Here is a 17,106-nt window from a genome sequence, read left to right on the forward strand (position 1 = left end):
AAGAAGCTCAGATACCTTGGGTCTTTAGATCTAAGGGAACTACCTACTCGGGAACATTTGTATCTGTTTCCATGTGAGCAAGAAATAAATCTTACCATGGTAAGTGATTGCAATTTGCAAGGCTGTTTGTTTCTGCAGCAGAGCCTGACTAATACACTAAGTGACCTAACCGGTCCTTTGGATTTAACAACAAAAAGAAAATTTCTATAGTGATTACTTCCAATATATTTCTTAAGGCCAACTTCCATCCGAAAGATAAAGATCTAGGTATAGACATGTACACACACACCCCTCGATTTCTCCACTGAGATGACTAACAGGAAGGTCAAATTTAACATCACAAAGAGAATTCTCACCTCTAAACCAAATATACATACACGCACAGTATTTTTCTGATAGTTTTCCAATACTACTTAACCCAATTGTTTAAGCTCCCCTTGATTCTCAAAGAATAATCTGGAACCTAAGGTTTGTATCTTAAGAGATAACTTTTCAATTTTGGTATCACAAAGCTGAATGAGACTTATTAAATCTCTCCTGAGGAGATTCTTACCCTTCGTTTACAAATACATGTAACAAGAGCAAAAGACAATGGGTACAATATTCTATCAACAACATGATACGAACTACTTTGAATCATTGTTTCATGAAATTCTTGAGAAATGTTAGAATCTAACATTTTTAAATTCACAGAGAATTTTCAACAATGAGATGCCAAGAGATGAAAGACACATATCACAACAGGCAAAAAAACAAAACAAAAAAGATACGAAAAAAAATAATGAAATGGAGATATTGACAGTTTTCTTACCTAAGTCCAAAACCCAAAATAGGGAAACTAAAAGCTAACTACCTATCAGACAAAAGCAACACAGGTCTGTGGTTCTGTCCTCTGATTGCTTCCATCTACCCTAAACTTAGATTAAATCTTCCTAAAATTATACTTCATGGCATCCCTTTAAAAAAAATCTAAAATAATTCCTCAATATCATATTATAGACAAAGTTTAGGTTTCCTGGTCTTTCAAAATCTCTGTCAAGCTTTGTTCATTCATTAACATTCACTGAGTGTGTTTTGAAGACAGATGCTCCTTTTGTGTGAATCCACCTTACCCTCCTCCTTTCTGCCGCTGCTCATGCTGTTCTCTCCTCTGCTTAGGAGGTTCTCCCAATATCTCTGCCTACGCACCCTTCAAATCCAGTGCTCCTGCCTCAGGCTCACCCTGCGTTCACACCGCTGCCCAGCTAGTCTTCCTACAACAAGAATCAGATCCTATGGCTCTCCTGTTAAAGAGCCAGTGAACCTATCAAATAAAATTCAGCTGTCTCTCCCAAATTCACCCTTCTAAACTAATCCCCAAACCCAATCTCCCAGCCTCACAAATAACTCCCTCCCACCATTTGGGACCCCTTACCACTTTCCACATCAACTATGTATTTGCTGGCCATGACCTTTGCTTAAATGTCCTCGTTGCTTTGTCTGCCTGGTGGTCTCTACTAGCCCTCTAAGGCCCAGCCATGAGCTTTTGCTGTTTACACCACTCCCTTCCCACTACTCCCTTCCCACTACCACCTCAACTAGGTTAGAGTTACTCCCTCTTCTTTCGAACTACAATATTCCAGACATAGCCCACCTGCAGCGTTTTCTCAAAATTGATTGTAGCTTTTTACTATGCAAGTCTTCCCTGACAAACGGGAAGGCTTTTGAAGGCAGAGTTCATGTCTTTTCTTTTAATTTTTTGGTAAGCAATTCTGAAATATGTAAAAGATTCTGAAAGAGGTATAGAATAACACAAAAAGGCCAACCCATAAGAAAATCAAGCATTGTCGGTACAGCTGAAATGCACAGGGTAACTCTTCCCAGTGCTGTGCAGTGTCTCTGACTGGGTGGGAGAGTCCTGGGGAAGATGTGAAGAACAGAGGGCAGGACACAAAAATCACGTGTGCAGAATGCATAACAAAATGCAGTCTTTGACTTTCCCTGTGGTGGATAAGTGCAAGATCTGAGCTCAAAGCACAAACAGAGTTTCATTTGGAAGATGGTAGAGTTCCCTATTTGAAGGGCAGCCTGGATTTACTCTGGATTGCAGCCTCCACAGCAGTAGACTGGATTGCTCAAACACTATGATTTACACAAAACCAGCCACAAGTAACCATCTCCTTGGTTTCTTAAGCCAGGTGCACTAACCTCAGGGCAGTAAACAGGCTAGTGCCTGAGCGCCTTATGTATCCATCCATCCACTCACCCATACATTCATCCATCCACTCATTTACTCATCCAACAATTAACAATCTGCAACCTGCATTGGAAAGTCAATAAATACACCTTACCTCCAAGACAGAAATGGAGAGGAAGGAATTCAATAGACAGAGAGAAACCAAGGCTGACAGCTTCCCCCTAGGTTTTCTAAATTGTATTTGAAGAGCCTTTTTATTAAGGGAAATCTGGATGGATCCTTTAGTACCGTCACAGGAAGGAAAAACAGACCCCAAATCAAGCCCAGTAACGAGCAGAAATCAACAGAGTTGCGAGAAAGGGTTCTGGAGGGTACAGCCCGCAAAGACACCAGTGGCTTTACTCTACCAACTTTATGAAGAATCAGGCAAGAGAAGGGAAGATGTTATTGCCATTATCATGATAATCACCTCTGCAGATGCCACTAGGTGTTCCTAGGAGAGGCTGGAGAGAGGCCCACAATACCGAGCCACGTGTGGATCTTGGCAATAGATGTCAAAAATAACACAATGAGGCACCGGATGAAAAAAAAATGCAGATGATCTACCAGGGGATGAATAAACTTAAAGATGGAATTTAACTGGAAGGGGATTCCTGGATGGCAGTAATGGAGAAAACAACAAAATAGTGAGCTAGCAGTAAAGAGCAATCAGGAGTTAAGGCGAGCACGGCCGCGCTGCAATTCTCTGAGCTAGTAAAATTTTCAGCCACGCACGCGGGGGCATCCCGCGCCGTGGCTGGGCCTGTCTCCGTGTGTCAGCAGTGAGACCAGACGTGGAGCACTGCAGGCAATTAGGGGTAATGTGATGCCTCAATGGGAATTTAGGAAAGAAAAGAAAAACAAATCAAAGGGAGTGAAATATGAGGAAAGGCATAGGCGATAAAATGAACATAATTTGACTAAATAACAACCTAGGGGACTATGATAACCATCTACTGAGCATAAAAATCCAAAATGGGGCCTAGAGGTCTACTGGCCTGGGCGTTGTTCAGACAAATATCTACGGTTGCATCTGTTAGAAAACTCAATAGAAAGGCAGCATTTTATCCATGTAACTGAAGCCTGGGGACTTTGTTGCGGGGAATAAACAGACTTGGGTTCCCAGGAACTACGTATGTCTCTAAAACTTTTTTCAAAATGTGTGGACAGAGGACCTCTGAGAAGCCCAAGAGATAGTGCAAGAAGGTCTCTGAGTCCACAGACACAGGGTCCCTCACTCGGGAATTTGACTTGTTTATTGAATAAGTACTCTGTGACCATATTACACTTGACACTGAGTGCCATGTTTAGAATATTTTATGAATCCATAGTCATAAAACTAGATTAGAGCACCATGAATAGCAAAGGCAAAGGATAATGAAAAAGTACTAAATGGTTTTAAGGAACAGGGTCGTAATCTATTCTGGTTTTTAAAAATACACATGTATACTCTCAACCAATGGTAACATGGTGTATCAGCTTTCAAAATGTCTGTCCTCATATCTGCAAAGCTTGTGCAATAATGCCTAACCATGTGTACGGTTATGCGTGATATCTACGTATACACATCTATATATATATTTGAATGAGTAAATTCTCAGCATGTATATATTTAAAATAAATACTTTAAGAATTATTTTCTTAATATAACTGTATACTTTTGCAGTCCCATTTTGCTCATGTTGAAAAACAGGAAGTTAGGGGACCCAAAGGAAAGCTAAAGCATGAGATGTCTTCTGAGGTGTCTGGCTTGCTGCTGCCACCACGTCAAGTCCAAATGACCCCTCTGAGTTTGGACACTTCCTCTATCCAGCCTCCCCGGTGTCAGAGACGCTCACTGCCCCTACATTCACATCCAGTCTCTATCCCAATGCTGTATAGGTGAGCCAGGAAGTGAGGCAGGAATCTACAGCCTTGTTTGATGAGAAAAGATGAACCAGGTCTATTAGGTTTAGAACTGGGATTCTGAGAAACCAGAGTGGCTAAGGCAATGTCAACATGAGGCCACCAGGCCATGAGCAAGATCTGTAAGCAGAGGAGGAAGGATGGGTGGGCAGAGCCGCCGCTCAGAGAGACTCATCCAGGGGCCCTTCCTACATGGGACAATCACTCCCATTCCTGAGCTTCAGTTTCCAGTTCCGGTTTTGCTGAGGCCCAGTTTAATCTCCAGAGCTGGGATTCCACTTGAGTTCCTGTGTCCCGAACAACCTCCTTTTGATTTCAGATGTTTTGAGAGGGTGCCTATTCCTCAATCAAAATCCCTTGACTAGGACATCTACTTACCATCCTGGTCTTTAGATGTTAGCCCAGCTTGAACCACAAGAGGACATAAAAACACATGAAAACGCACCAGCTCACGCAAAGCCCAGGGTTTCCTGGATCCGGGTGTGTTTTTAAAATAGCATCCCGTCTCATTCTCCGTCTTTCTCCTCTTTTCCTCTGTCTCCCTTTGTATGTTGGTTTTGTTCTCAGACGGGCTCTCTCTTCCTGCTGGTCCCCAACAGCTCCACGTTTCATCTTTTGGTGACTGTCAATCCCAACAGGAAAACGCTCCCAGAGCTGAGTCTCCAAACACTATGACAGGCCACGCGTGGGCCCCAATCTACCCATGAAACTGGGAGGTAGGAGATCAGCCACACCTAAACCCTGTCCATGGTGCATGCACACCTTCCAATAACACCAGACAACATCAGCGGTACTCCCCTAATACCTAGTGACTGACATCCACAGGCACAGTGGATCCTCATTATCTATGACCTTGCCTGCTCACTAAAATTTGTCTGTAACCCCAAACTCAGTACCTGCAGTGTGGTCACAGGTCACCTGTGGACTGCACGGGGGAGCAATTCCAGCTGAGGCGCCCCACGGGATCTCAGCTCCCCAGCAGCAAACAAGTGTCCTTTCTGCTGTGTCCTTGGATCCACCTTTGGCTGTTGTATTTTTGTGGGGTTTTTGTTGATTTTGCCACTTTAGATGTCCCCTAAGTGCAGTGTTGAAGTTTAGTGAACACTGCTTAGTGTCCCCCAGCAGGAGGCGGCTGTGAGCAGCCTTACACAGAAAATGATGTATGTCGGGGAAGCTTCACTCAGGCAGAGTTACAGTGCTGTGGGCTATGAGTTCAATGTTAATGAATCGATGATGTTTTAAGTAAGATTTCTTTTTCTTTTCTTTTTTTTGAGACTGCCACCTGGGTACATGTGCGGTGGCATCATAGCTCACAGCAACCTCAACTCTTAGGCTCAAGTGATCCTCTTGCCTCAGCCTCCCAGGTAGCTGGGACTACAGGCGCCTGCCACAACACCCTGCTAAAGTAAAATGTTTTAAACAGAAACACACAAAAAAGTAAGTTTATGCATTGATAGGTTGACAAAACACTGTGACCAAAGGCAGGCAGGCTCCTAACCCTAAGAGCAATGAATGTTTCAGTTTCCACTACTTCAGGGTTTGCAGTGACTTCATAGACCCTAACTACTGTAAATAATGAGAATCTGTGTGTACAGGTTTGTAAAATCCCATTCAATTTCGTACTTTCCTGGAATGCTTCCCAATGTCTTGAGTATTTTGTCTCTCCATCCACACAGCAATCTCCTTTAGAATTCATCGTGTCTGTACAGAGCTAGCAACATCGGACGTGCTTCAAAACTTAGACTCAGGAACGTGCTGGTCAGTTACAGAACACACATCATCCCAGCTACGACTGTTTCCATTCAAAACAACTTCCAGGGCTTGATCTGCTCTCTTATTATTTATGGACTTTCCCCTCTGGGTATGTTGGATCCCCCAATATGGTATCAATCCAAAACCATTTTTCATTTTCATGGCAAATGGGGGCAAAAGCAGCCAAGAGAATTCTGCCCTGAACTAAGTTCTTTGCTCAGGGTGGAGGGAGGTTCTTATACCTCAGGGGTCACAGCCCGCTGCTGCCACGCAGATGCCTCTCTGGGATCCCCGAGAACTGTGGCACACACCTGCATCTCTGATTTCTCTGTTTTATGGCCAGCGGCAGTTCTTAACCCTGCGCACCAGACTCTTGTTTGCGATAAGACAAAGGTTTCTTAGCCAATAAGTAAGCGTTTCCTAGATCTGACCCTGGCACTCTCACAAGAGGCTACTTTGTTTATCAGACTTTTATTTCAAATCAACCTTAGGCTTAGCAATCTGAACTGGGAAGTATACTCTTCTACCTATTCTCTGTTGCAGTTGAAGAAAGACAGAAACTTGAAATAGAGAAAATACACACAAGAAAACATTCTCGGGGGGAGGGGGGTCCTTTCTATAGCTCTGAGTCCCAAAGCAAACTTAGCGAACTTCTCAGAAGCCCATTTCCCCTCTCCCCCTTAAAGCCCCCCAAAGTTTAAACTAAATAATGATAATAATTATTACTTAGAACTTGCATTGAATGCTTGCTATGTGGATACTTGATACATACGATTTTGTTTAAACTTTGAAATATCCTGGACAAAGGAAATGCTTTTAGTTATCATTCCCATTTGACATATAAGGACGCTGAAATTCAGAGCGTTTCAGTGTGGAATGAGGAATTTATCCACAATTGCACAGCTACTGAGTCATGGTTTGAATCCAGGCAACTCACCTCTAGACTCAGCTCGCTCAACCATTCATCCTTGCTGCCTAATTAATCTCTAAGGTACCTTTCTACCCAACGATTCTATGTTATTTCCCGACAGTTCTCCCTTTTGCTAAGCAAGGTCCTGTGTCTGAGACTCTGCCCTGTTTAAGTTGGACATAATGACACGTCTAAATGTGAGTGAAAGAAAAGGCAATAGAGGGCGGTGCCTGTGGCTCAGAGGAGTAGGGCGCCGGCCCCATATACCAGAGGTGGCAGGTTCAGACTCGGCCCCGGCCAAAAACTGCCAAAAAAATAAAATGAAATAAAATACTAAATTAAAAAAAAAAAGGCAGTAGAAAGAAGAAAAAAAAAGGATAGGAAAATTCTGGAGACATTGAACTCCCTGATGGTCTCAGAAACTCTATAATCTATCCTACTAATCCAGTTTTAATTATATCAATAACTAGATGGGGACTGGGCTATTTTTCAAGACAGTGCATAATGTGCGAGCAATTCTTCACACTGCTTCTTCCTTTTAACAAAAAGAATCCTACAAGAACTTCTGGAACTTATTAGAGCAAATCAAACAATTCCATTTTTTAAAAAAAAGAATGCAGTATTCTTATAACAAAATTTAGAGGGATGGTCTGTAAAGTTTAAAGAATCCTGCAAGCACGTCCTGGGAATTGTTCTGACTGTTCCCAGTTGGCCCAAGCTCCTGACTTTAGCCAAAGGCAAGGAATCGAGCCTCCTATGAAGAAAAGTGGCAACTTGGGGCTCAGCTGCTTATCAAAATGAAACACAGCACCCCCCAACCCACGATGCCAGTAAGAGATTAGTCCATCCATTGGAAGCAATTTTAATTTTTAAAAAGCGAAGAATGAAAAACCTACTTGGAGAAGACAAGCCGCCTCATGGTGGAATTATGACAGAAGCCGTCATCAGCGAGGTTCTTGCCTCTCCCACGGCTGGGTGACAATGACCGGCTCCTGTTGGGTACTGATAGCCCACGCCAAGATGAACTTCTGACCACTTTCCACTGCTCACAGAGGCTAGCTGAAAACTAAAATTAGACTGGCTTCTATTCCAAGCCCAGGGCTCCTTCCTGGCTCACTTTCTTTTGTAAGAGTCTGTGATGGTGGCTTGTTTGATTTAAAGGAAATCAATGAAGAGTTACATGAGAAGGAAGCAAAAGAAGACCAGGTATTCCCGGGTTAAGATAAAAGTCCCAATAAAGGGCACCATACGCACTCTCACTCTTTTTCTCGTTCCCTCAAAGCAAAGAAAATAAGGAGGCTTTGAGGTAAAGTGGAAACCATTTTGTTAGAGAAGCAGCATTTTCTTCATCTTTAGAGCCTAATCTGATAGGCCTAATCCTATAAAAATGGCAGCTCCTCTCAATGGCATGACTGACACAGGACAGAATGGATGGAAAAATACATGATCGCAAAAGGTGGCTTTTGGTCCTTGCAGGAACAACGCGAACCTGTTTCTCTCTTCGTCCTTTTCGGGGCAATAATGCAGGGTGGGCAAGACAAGAAAAATTCACAAGCACATTCATTTTCCTTTTCTTTGCTCGGGAAGGAAACCAAGCTGACCTTGGCCTCTGAGCAGGTGCGACCCCTTGACTGCACAATTTGATTAGCTGAATTGGAAAGGTTCGAACAGACAGGGTGACATTTCGGTCTAAGCTTGGGCCAGCGAAAGCCCAAGCCTTCCCAGCAGACACCCCCTCCTCCGACATCAGGAACCCACATCTCTCCCAGAGCTTTTTCATGAGTCTCCTCAAACCCCTATTGTGTGTGTTATTTATGATCCCGGTGCCTTTTCTTTTCTAAGGTACTGGCCCGTAATAGTGCCTTCTATGTTATTTATGATGCAAGGAATAACTTAAACCACATTAGGAACCTCAACATTATAGGGACTTTAGAGAGCTACATTTTTCTAGTTATGGTTAAACTACTGCAGTGATAAATCCAATCGTAAGAGTGCAAGAGGGAATGCACGGGACAGGTGTTACCCATTAGTCACTGGGAGGAAAGGCAGGAACAAACGCCGGCTTACAGATGCGGCGGTGTCTCTTCCCAGGAACAGCTGCGGGAATCCGAAATGCCGAGGGGCAGGGGGTTTCTGAAAGCCGGTAATGAGAAAAGATGGAAATGGCTGGGAAGGAAGGGGAGGGAAGGGTGGTCTCCAATGTGCGGAAGACAGAGGAACAAAACGCAGAGTGTATTTCACGCCCTCATTTCCCGTGGATGCCACAGGATCCCCCGTGTATCTGTGGACAAGCTACCACTGTGTCCTTACTCCTAACTTGGGGCTGCATGTCCACACAGCTGCCATAGACAGAAGGCCACACCAGAAGGAAGACACTCAGAGTACGAGCTGTGAACGTCAGTACTGCAACAATTTACTCTTTTTCCATGATTCAGTTTCTTCACATGAAAATCAGAGAACTGGCCAGACTCAAGTGGTTCACATCTGTAACCCTAGCACTCTGGGAGGCCAAGGGAGTTGGAGGCCAGCCTCAGTAAGAACAAATAGCCAGGCATTGTGCAGGCACGTGTAGTCCCAGCTTTGTGGGAGGCTGAGGCAAAAGGATTGCTTGAACCCAAGAGTTTGAGGTTGCTGAGAGCTGTGATGCCCTGGCACTCAACCCAGGGCCCCAAAAGTGAGAGTCTGTCTCTGGAAGGAGGATAAATGGGGGGACCATTCATATGGTTCATATTGCAAGGGTACATGTCAAATCTATTAAGAGTATAAATGTCTTAACACAATAATCAAGTAAACGAGGTGAAGGCTATATTAACTAGTTTGATGTAAGCATTCCTAATTGTATATAAAATCAGCAAACTATACCTCATAAAGGCAGCAATGTATACATGATCTATGTGTTTATGACTTAAGTAAAACAAAAGAAAATCAGAGAACTATTTCTCCTTCTCTCTCCCCAAGAGGACAGCAGGGAATTTTTTAAAAATTCAATACATAGTTACTGAGCACCCATCAAGGCTGAGCGTGGTATTAAGCATTGGGATAAAATAGGAGAAAGAAAGCAACAAGGTAGTCATCGTTGAGTGGTGGAAACAGACCCCAAAAGAGATCACCCCAATAGGATATGGGAACATCCATGATGTAAATATGTAAATAGTATTATAATCAGAGAACTGATTGAACCGAGAGAACCCTTGTCTCTGGTCGCCAGGTGGCTTCAGCAGCTCTCATATGCTTCCCTGTGTCCAAGATGCACAGGAAACCTTGATGCTTTTCAGGATTTGTGACTCACTGGGATGTAAGTCAGGCTTAAATTTATTTTTATTTTCCATAACACTTTAGGTAACTTCAGAGCATAGAGATTACTATTTCAATAAAAATGCTTAAAACTTGGGTACCAAAAACACACATTTAGAGAACATACACTCACAGGGTTCACAGACATTGGGAAGACACTGCCCCTGGTTCAGAGACTAGTGTCCTCAAATTGCTGAACAATTCTCTAGAATGCCTTCAACAATAGGGAGCTCAATGCTTTCCAAAGGGGCTCACTTCACATTTGCACAGCCCTGGTGGCTAAAATGCCAGCCATGTTGAGATTTCTAACAGTGAGAGCTAAAATACTATGAGAAACTCATTCATTTGTTCAACAAATATTTATTATACACCCACTCTAAGAAGGTACTGAGCTAAGAGCTAAGAATTCAGTAATAAACATAGAAGATGTAAAACAACTCCAAACATAGGTGTCTCAGGGATAACATTTTCTTCTAGCCTAGGTCCAATTCAGTCTTCTTTGGAAGATTCTTTTGGCAGATGGGCAGCCAGGCTCTTGTCGTGTCATCATTCCCTACTCAGCCCATGGTAGGGTGGCTGCTGTTTATAGCAATAAGGGAGTTGAACATGGGCACTGCTTATGGGGTCACATAGCCTAGTTAGTGCCAACAGCCCAACCTAAAACTCAAGTGTTTTAACTACAGCTTTGTTGAGAGCTAGGGTAGGGTAAGCGATTGCCTACTGATCTGAATTATATAGGTTTATCAAAAAAGTCATAACGATGCACTCTGCAAGCTGCCTCTCTGGACTTGACTCCCTGAAGAGTCCTCTGCTCATCATTCTCCTCTACCTGTTCACAGCACCATGTCCAATATGGAACTATCCACGCATTCACTTATTTCTCTATCTTCTCCTCTGCACCTCTATCTTCTACCTCTGCAGCCTGTAAGAACACAGGCTGTATCTATTCTGTGCGTCACTGAGCCTTCATTTCTTGGTTTTACACAGTTTGCTTGAAGGCAGGCACTAATATACAACAGAAGAAACTGCTACAGATATGGGTGGTACAGTGGCATTAAAAGTTCATCCAGATCTGCTGACATTTAAAGACTTACTGTCAACCACTGTGCTTTCCTTGATATCATTGGTGACTTATACTTTCTAAACTGGTACCTTTGTTATAACACCAGTGGGGCTGATTTAACCAAGATAACTAAAATGAACAGTGTTTAAAATAAGACAGAAGTCTATATTTCTCTCATGTGATGGTCTAGGATAGGTACAGTGGCTCCACATTTTTATTGGCACCTTGGTTCCTTCGCTCTGGATGTTTTGCCATCCTTAATACATGGTGGGGTCATGTGAGCCAAAATGGTGGATCCCTCATCCATGTGCACCTTCACATTTAGGCAGTAGGAAAGGGGGGAAAACCAAGAGGAGAGTGAATCCCTTTCCTTTAAGGCCATGACCTAGAAGTTATGCATATCACTTCTACTCACAGCTCACTGTCAGGTCTTAGTCACATGACCATACCTAGCTGCAAGAGAAGCAGAGAAATGTACATTGGGAGGTAATAGGTCCAATTCTTATTAAGTAGAAAGAGCAGACAGCTATTTCTAAAACTCAGTGTTGCCGTAAGGGTCTCAAGGAAAAGCCATGTCCCAGAGAATAAGCAAGCTTATTGAAATTGTGTTTTAAATAAAGGTGACTATCTGCTCACTCAGGCAAAATGGCAAACTTTCTTTACTGTTGGTTTATATAGTCAATCTTGTGCATGCACACTATACAGCAATGACCTCATTAATATTCATTACAATCCCTTTGCACATGCGCACTATACATTAATGACTTCATTAATGCATATGAACATCTTGTGACCACCCTCCCTGTAAGTAGTTCCTCCCTAGTAATCTGATAATCCACCCAACATACACCTTTAAGCATAACCCTTTCAACATAACCAGATTCAACATAACTTAATGGTGAATATGTTATCAGTCATTACTTTCTTTGTTCTTATCTGATGAAGCCTGAGGCTATGGAGGAACAAGGTAGATTGAATACCTGCCCTTGCTGGCCTTGCTAGTTTGGAGGCTGTTACTTCACATCTTTAAGCAAGGCATAAAGAAACTTTTTGGGCATACAGGAATTTGTATGCAAACTTCTGCTCCCATGTAGGCCTTAAGTCAGGGGGGGTTTGCTGGAAACTTTTATAAGGAATTATCAGGCTGAACTTCTCAAAAGCCTTTCATGAGCCCAGGTTTCATCTGTGCCATTAGATACCTATATGCATTGGGTAAATTCCTCTTCTCTTGAGGTCTCAGAGCACATTTCCATTCCCGGACCTGTCAGCAAGTGACCTTCGTTACTTACCACAGATCAGGAACGGTTATTGATGGGTATCTGGCCAGTTTTCTGAAGGGCTTTTTTATTGGCCTTATAAAGTCAACCTTAATTCCTTAATGCAGTAGATGCTATTCTAGCCAAAGCCTTGGTCATGTTAGGCTCACAACCAACCTGGCCATATAGGATTCTGCCTCAGTTTCTCACAAGTATGCCTGCATAAAGTCTTTTCATTGCTCTTTCTCAAACTGCTTTTTTGGCCAGAGGCATATAGGTATTTCACCTATATTTAGCTTCAGGAGTTATAGAAAAAGTGAGTAAAAAACTAAAAGAGGAGGCAGAAATATAACTAGTTTAGGTAAACTAAACTCCTCCTCTTCCAGGAGTTTCTACCCACTTCAGCCTTCTAAATTCCTTCCCCTGATACTTCTGGAATGGGATTCTTGACACTCAGGAATGCTTCAACTACAGGACATTATACTTTCCTGTATTATGGGCCCGGTTCTCTAGGTTGTGTCCTTCAAGTTTTATGAATGAAGGAAAAATACCAAAGTAAAGACAAGTCCTCTTTCTAAATGCAGAATAATTGTGAGGACTTTGATTACCAAGAACATAACTAATATTTGAGATTATCTCAGTCTTATAAAAAAAAAAGTGACAATGGGATTTCTTCTTCTAGATAGTCTCCTCTCAAATATGTTAAAACCATATGTCCCTTGAACTCTTTACCCTGCCTCAAGTTCTCGTACATGAAGTCTAAACATTAACATTTTACAAAAAGAAACTAAGAGTCTTCAACGTGAAGGGCACAGTGCCTTAAAATACAATTTCTTAATTACAAAAATAAAAGCTCCTTCTCTGAAGTAGACTTATCAAACACTAAAGGCCTTGGAGAAGGCTGATAGCAAGCCTAATCAAGTCTTTTAAAGTCTGGAGAATTCACAAAATGAAGCAACTCAAAAAAAAACCAAGTGTAACTAATGGGCTTGAATAAGGTGTATAATTATAAATAAACTCTAATTAATCTCTTTCCCTTGTTTAGTTATTGACATGAACCCATTTATGTGAACCCACAAATGACTGCTAAGCAGTAAGAAAACACAATCTACTCTGAAAAACAATTCTTTACCTGTTTTCTCAACCACATTTGTTTGCTTAAAACAATAGTGTGGTGTTAAAGGTGAGATGTCCTGGGGCTCTGGACATCCCAAAGCACTGAAGGGGTAAGAAGGACACACCTTTAGGTGACTCTCAATGAGCCACATTCTCCTATCATGTTGTCCCTCTGAGTGGGTGTGGAACCTGTCACTTGATCCTCACTAATAGAACATGGCATGCACCGGTGAAGGGATTTCATGGATATAATTAAAATCTCTCAGCATTTGACTTTAAGTTAATCAAAAGAGAGATTATCACAGGTGGGCCTGACCTAATCAGGGGAGTCCTTTAAAAGAGCGCCTCAGGGTCGGAGACTAAGCAGCAAAGATGATCTGTCATCCTTGCTGGCTTTGAAGAAGTGAGCTGCCATGAATTCCACAGCCAAAAGGAGATGAATCCTGCAAACAACCCCAGGGGGGCTTGAGAGTGAATCCGTCCCTAGTTGATCCTCCAAATGAGAATGCAGCCCATCCAGCACCTTGATCTCAGCCTTGTGAGACCCTGAGCAGAAAACCCAGCACAGCAGGGCCCAGACTCCTGACCTACAGAAACTGTGAGATAATAAATGGGTGTTGTTTTAAGTCACTACATTTGTGGTAACTTGTTACATGGCATCAGAAAACTAATACATGAGCTGTGCCCGTGTGACAGGGGACACGGAGAGAGGTGCAGAGCTCTTTGGAAGCAAATTTCCAATCCCTGCTCTCTGCTCACCCCCAAAGCTTTTGCTCTTTGACATTGCCTGCTGCCATCCTGCCTTCAACCTCAAATCAGGTTTCTGCCTGTGATTCAATCTCCAGCTCCCTATGAGAAATCTTTTTGATATAAAATTAATATATAAATAAATTTGCTCTCAGAGCGATGCAGCGTGGAACAGAACCTGCCAGACTCTCTAACGTCCATCACAAAGAAAGATTGCAGAGGGGGGTGGGGAAGGCAGCGCTTTCTCCTCCACGGGGAAGCACAGAATTCATAGTGATCTTATTGCAAATGTAAAATTAGGTCAGGGGCTCCATGAACTGATTAAAGCTAATGCTTCACGTTTCCAAGGAAAACAGCCAATACAAAAGGGAATGATCCTGGCTGGGGATGAGAAGAATGGAGGGTCCTCTGTGCTCCTGGGCAGTCTGGCCAGGTAGGATGCTTGGCCAAATCGAAGGTATAAGAAAGAACAGTTGAAGCAAGTCTTGACAGAAAATAGTCTATGGAGCATGGCCACATACACATTGGTGGCTTAAAGGCTCCAGAGTTCAGCAACTCTGAACCACCTGCTTCTCCCTAAATTTATCTTTGTCTGGACCGCTCATTCCTGGCACCTGTATGTCTTGGATTTGATAGGCAGCTTTCTAAATACTCTGTTCTGTGTCCCCTATCCTTGACAATTGAGGATAATCTCAACATTTGGATCAGGAAGCACAATCTACATGGTTTGATCCCAACACTCTTCTTCAATTCCTATTTTCCTCCAGGGCATGACCCCAACTTTCTTATTTTTCCCTCTTCCCTGAAATTTCTTCATCAGGTTCCCTTATTAAAGTTGCAAAAAGGCCATATTTACTTTCTTAAATACTGGTCTTTCCCCTTCCTGCTCCAAGATAATCTTAACACACACACAAATACACACACACACACACACACACACCTTATTCATATTTTTTTATTTTTCTTTTAAGCTACCCAAATCACTACCTAAGAGTTAAAAAGACAAATTCTCTATAGAATAGAGCAGTGGCCACTTCTGAAATGCTAATGTGTCAGGTGTGAAAGGGAAATACTTCAAATTACTAAACACCTTTACTTTTTTAAGTGTGGGCCATTACCAGCTTGGTAAAGGACATAGTAATTATACTCCTAAATGCTGATCAAATTATCCTTGGGAAGAATGACCCTTGACTGGTACAAAATAGGATAGAAAGAATTGTGAAGCTGGGTAAAGCTGAGGGTCACCTGTTTTTGGCTGTTGGGCCAAATGCCTCCATTTAAACTTTAAATCAGGAAAAGATACCTGGGGCTTGAATCAGTTATATTTTCTTTTCAGTGGTGACCAGAGCCATTCCATTCATTTTTGGTTCAAGGCCAGTTACCAGTCCAAACTAACTTGGGAAAACACTACCCAAATTGTTTGTTCCATAAGGATAATAACAGGTCTAGTTTGAGTTCCATGAAAAATAATGGGTTTATTTTTGGTACAACTCCCTGTGAACAAAGTTCAATGCCAACTAAAGGCACTCTGTTTTCCTAGATGAATATGAGTGCTCCAAAGCCTGGTGTGTGTGTTTCTGCCCCAACCCTTAGCCACGCCACTGGCTCGGGCCAGGAGACTAAAGTAACATTGGCTGCTGTAATGGGACCCCATGGGTGGCTTTTAGAATAAAGCCTGAGGCTTACCCTCAGTTCATTTCAATATGTTTAAGCTTTCAGAAACTGGGGAGAAAAATAAAAATTAAAGCTTTTGACCTATCTAGTCTCTGGAGCAGAATTTTTTTTCATGTAGATGTATCGTATGACATTGAAAAATAATAATAAAGCTCTTCCAATACCAACCTCCTAAGAAAATCCTGTACGGTAAAAGCATTCCCTTTCAATGTCACTTTAGTCCCCTTCAGTGACAACATGAATAAAATCCAGTTTTATAAAATTAGCTAAAACATAACCGCGTAGCAGCAAATTTTTCCCAGTTAACAAAACCTTTACCTGTCCTCAAAAACCTGTCGGTTCTTTGTATCACGACTTTGAGAGAATTTTAACTCAAGATTTCTTTTTTCTTCTGCTCAAATAAATGGCTCAGCTATAGTACCAAGGTGACTACCTGTGCACCTGTCGTGGGCCTTTCAGGACTTGCTCCATCTTTTTGGGTATCATCAAGCTCTCCTCCATCCTGTAATAAAGATTGTTCCCTTCAATCTTTATTGGACCACATTTCTTCTTAGTATGACCAATGGATCCTACCATAGGAAGTATCACTGGGAATAAAGTAGGAAGTTAGAAGCCCGAAGAAATCCAAGAAGAGCTTGGACATGAGGTAAACTGAGCTTTGGAAAGATGTGTCTGGTGGGGAAAAGGAGGGAAGATGGAGTAAGCTCAGGTTGAACAAAAGGCTGCCTGGGAACATGGCCAGTCAGGCCGTCAATGCATGTGTCAATCGAGAGAGGACTACAGACCAAAAGTAACATGGAGTCCTAGGAGTTGTCCCTACATGACACACCCAGGTTAGCTGGCATCAAAGGAAGCTCATGGGAAAGTGTTTGATATGACAGAACCTACCAAATTCCAAGCCATTCATAATCATCATCTCAGAGGAAGCACATGGGGTTAAGTACATCACTCTTCTAGTCAATACTACTACTACTAATGCTTTCTCAAGAATGTATTCACTCACTTCCTTAGAATGTTTTCCAGGGCAATTAAGAAAAATATATTACATATTTCCAAGACCACCACCAGATTCCCTGTGGATCATCTTACATACATTTTCTTCTCTCTTATTTCTTTCAGATTTGCTTGAAGATAGCTGCTTGAAGTCAGCCCCAGTTCTGCCATTTACGAGCTG

This window comes from Otolemur garnettii, unplaced genomic scaffold, assembly GCF_000181295.1.
Source record: "Otolemur garnettii isolate 467f Iridium unplaced genomic scaffold, OtoGar3 scaffold00047, whole genome shotgun sequence".
Classification (NCBI taxonomy): Eukaryota; Metazoa; Chordata; class Mammalia; order Primates; family Galagidae; genus Otolemur; species Otolemur garnettii.